The sequence below is a fragment of the Aptenodytes forsteri genome, unplaced genomic scaffold (genome assembly GCF_000699145.1).
Source record: "Aptenodytes forsteri isolate BGI_AS27 unplaced genomic scaffold, ASM69914v1 Scaffold483, whole genome shotgun sequence".
Lineage (NCBI taxonomy): Eukaryota > Metazoa > Chordata > Aves > Sphenisciformes > Spheniscidae > Aptenodytes > Aptenodytes forsteri.
Window position 1 is genome coordinate 1,006,551 of NW_008795316.1, and position 3,575 is coordinate 1,010,125.

Below are 3,575 nucleotides of genomic sequence, written 5' to 3' on the forward strand. Positions count from 1 at the left end.
TCGGGGGAGAAGGGGCACCCCGGGGCCGGGCAGAGCCCTGGCCCCGCCGAGCCGCCCCTCTGCCCACCGGCTTTCCATCAGCACTGTGCCCCTCGCAGCGCGGCGCGGCGTGGGCAGACAAAGCCTCACAGGTTTTACAGTCACTTTTTGTTTGTCCTTTCCCTCTGCCGTACAGAGGCGAGACCCTTGCGAGGGCTGTGCTGGGGACGAGGAAAACAGTCTGCGCCTCTCCTGCCCAGGACAAAGCATCCAGAGTCCACGTGGGGTATAATCTTCTCTGCTCACTTGCTATTACTTCTAGATCCAGCGGAAAACTGTGTAACAGTAAGACGAAGGAATATGATTATCCCGGTGTGACAGAAATAGGCTTTCAAGGCCAGGAGGAGAAATGAGTTAGTTAGCCAAAGTATCCGAAACCCGCGGGAAGTGCCTGGACCAGCCCACAGGCCTGTACAGCAGGTTCCCCCAGCCCACCCCTCCATCCCTGCAAAACACAAGCATGAAAAATGTGGCTGCACGTGCAAAAAAAGCCCTGCAAGTGAACAAGAGAAAGGGCCGAGAAATCTGGTCTGGATAAGCCTTCAGGAACCCCGGAGATTACAGTTCAAATAAACACACACCGCATAAAACTAAAGCTAATTTGCAACTTGGTTAAAACCAAGCAAATAGATTTTACTCCTGTTTGTTTTTCCAAATTCGGGAAACCAAAATGCTTTTGTGGGTTGTGCTCAGGAGAGTTTCTAGGGCACTGTTAGGGTGGAATTAGTCCTTGCTTCAAGCATCCACAGGCTCCTCTCCCTTTCTACGGAAACCTTCCTGCCTCTGTTGGCCCCGCTGACCTGCCATCAATCTCCCGCCCGGCTGAAACGCCCTCTTTCTCTCTCTTCCCCTCAGTTATCATTTAATTCAGGACAGAACGTCTGTGCATACTGCTTGTGAAAAAGGCCTGGTACCAAACAAAGCAGCTCTGGGCAGATTATGAGCTGAACCCTGACCCTTCTCCCAGTCTCTTGCTACACACAACCACGGAGAGATGCTGCAAGTTTATTTCTTAACAGTCAGGAGAGTTTGTATGACATCTCATGGGGAAAAAAAGGTACCTTTAAAGAGGATTTTATATTTAGGCTCCTGCCAGGCATTTCTGGTAGCCTGCGCCAGGCTCTCAGCCATTCCTGCTGAACAAGGGCTGGCAGCTGGCAGCCTCTGCCAGGCAGGTACCAGCGCAACCCCGCCACCGCTCCCCATCAGCCCTGAGGCTCTCCGGCATGGACAAGCGGTGGGACATGGCCCTGGGACAAAGCTCCTCCGCTCCACCACTGCAGCGGCTGCGAGAAGCCGGGAAGCGTGGCCAGGCACAGGCTTACATGAGCAGGGAGCAGGGGCTGGGGAGAGGTGGGGGGTCCCTCCCCACCCCTGGGCGCAGGCTGCACATCCTCTGCACACCGTGCCACAGCCACGTTCCCTCCCCGTCACGGAGTGATTCTCCCATTGGCAGCACAGCTGGACTGCCCAACACTTCCGCAAAAAATCATTCCAGCGAGAAGAGCCATTTTCACACCTGGCTGGCCTCCCTCGGCCAGCGTTTCAAATCCATGGAGCCGGTGACCGAGCAGCTGAAAGAGCCGCTCTCTGTCACCATCACAACAGAGTCAGATGGGACTGGCAACATCCATTCCCATCAGAAGTGACTCCTCATCTTCCCCTGTGAATGCCTCCCAGTGACCGTGCCAGCCCTTCCACACGTAACTCAGCACTCCCCACCCTGAATCCTCCGACTCACCAAAGGCTGCTCAGCCGTTGCCTCCTCTGCAGTGTCCCCACGTTACGGCACCAGGCCCAGCTCCTCTCTGTCCACCTTACTCTCCCACTTCAAATTTCTTCCTAAAATTCTCCTCCGCCACCCTGACCAGGCAAACCAACACCGTTCCCTGCCCAGAGCTCTGCTCTGGCTCTGATCACCGGCTGTCTCTTGCTTTGCACCCAAATGTTTGAGTCGGGACCTGCCCCATGTTTCATAAGCAGCATGCCTGAAGATCCTAAACAGATAAAGCAGTTGAGCAAATATGTGTCATTACCTTCAGCAGTGCAACCTTGTCATCTCTGGATCTGTGGGTCCCAGATCCCCAGGCCCCAGTAAAGGCTAAGTGTTGTTTAGTCTTCTAGCAGGTAGGGAAAAGCACCAGCACCATTAAATCACCTCGGACAGTTGCGAGCTCCTCTAGCAACCCTGGGGCAGGGAGCAGGAGGAACTTTTCCTTTCGCTGAAGCCAGCGGCGATGCTCCTGCTGCGTTCGGGCCTTGGGGTTTCCCGTGTCGGTGTACGCACAGCACACAGCATGGCAGCTCTTTCCCAGCCTGCAGTAACAACCATTTTCACTGCCTGGCATTCTTCACTGCAAGACCCCATCGGAGCATGTCCCATGGGATGTGTCCTCTTCTTCCACAAGCAGCTCCGTGGCCTGAGCCCTCGTCCCAGCCCTACTCTGACCGCCCACCTCTCTGCCAGCTCCGCTCCATCGCAGCTCCCAGTGACCAGCCGCTCCTCACCACCACTCCCCAGAGAAGCTCTCCTGCCCCTGGCATCTCTCCTGAGCCCGGGGAAGAGCCGTGCTACCCAGCAGCGCAGTGGCAGGGCTCTGGCTACTGAGAGCAAGGTCCGTCCCCGCTGTGGGAAAGCCTCATCCTGCTGCCACATGTGGGGATGCAGCCTCCAGCCTCCCCTACAGCTGGGCTGGCTTTTCCCATCTGGGGGGAATTGCTGTTTACACGGAGATAGGAAGTGTTATCCCTCCTACATGAAGTTTCCAGCCCTTCCTGTGGGCTAGCCAGGACCACATGATACAAACCTCTAATAAAAATAAGGTTAAAAATAAGTGTCATCCGTGTAACCAGAACACGTAGAAAGTCTGCAGCTACCAGCGTGTAAACTTCAAACGCAAAGGCACACAAAGAAAAATCTTCGATGCCTCTCTAACAAAGCTGGCCACAAAATCCTCTTTTTCCTAGAAAACAGGATACGCCTGCTACAGCCTAATCTGAAGTGATGAGGCCTCCCCAAACCGCCCTCCTAAGCATATATACTTTTATCGGGAGAAACGCTGCTCCCAGGGGGCAGCTGCCAGCAGAGCCCCCTCCACTCCAGGTCCAGAGCCGCTCCTGCCCTCCCCGGTAAGGGATTATCACCCAGGCTCACGGGCAGGGGAGCCCCGGCAGAGGAAGGGTTTTGCCCGCGGTCACAAGGCAGGAGCGTACCAGAGCCCAGCGGTGGTGCTTCCAGCCCCGACACAACCTTTGCACGCAATGCTTGCAATAATTTACTCCTGTAGCAACGTTTGCCTGGGAGCAAATGGTGCAGTGTGATGCGGGAGAGGAAGGGGCATTAAACTGCAGGAGAAACCGAAATCCTGGTCTCGAAGTTCTCATTTGTATCAGCCTCCCCTGGGAACAGAACTAACCCCTCCAAAGTTTCAGCTGGGCAATCTCCATCACACCAGCAAGCCAGGAGGAGTTGCAGCATCCCTCAGCCCGTGTAGAGAGATGTTCTCCCTAGTCCACACAGCCCAAGGCAGACACTG